The following is a 229-nucleotide window of genomic DNA, read 5'->3' on the forward strand; positions in this document are numbered from 1 at the left end:
GGTGGTCCTTTCAGAACAGACGGGCTTCTGCGTAGCCACCATATGCTGTTTTGGACCTTTATAACTCGATTCTTATTGACATTTTAAAAATTATGTGTTTTTACCAGGATTGGTTTTCGTACTCTTTCCAACCTCAAGGAACTTGGTTGTCTAAGCTTAAGCTCTTTAACCGCTGGAGGTCGTGCGTGTTCAGCAGTGCGGGAGGAGAACCCTGTACAGGGCCGTGCCC

General features: G+C 46.7%; 1 protein-coding gene across 1 annotated transcript in view; it reads left to right on the forward strand.

Moving 5' to 3' along the window:
• The window catches only part of NCAPG (non-SMC condensin I complex subunit G), a 28823-nt gene that overhangs the window by 7784 nt on the left and 20810 nt on the right, over window positions 1-229 (forward strand). The window lies entirely within an intron of this gene.

Source organism: Tupaia chinensis, unplaced genomic scaffold, assembly GCF_000334495.1.
Source record: "Tupaia chinensis unplaced genomic scaffold, TupChi_1.0 Scaffold000695_1, whole genome shotgun sequence".
NCBI lineage: Eukaryota > Metazoa > Chordata > Mammalia > Scandentia > Tupaiidae > Tupaia > Tupaia belangeri.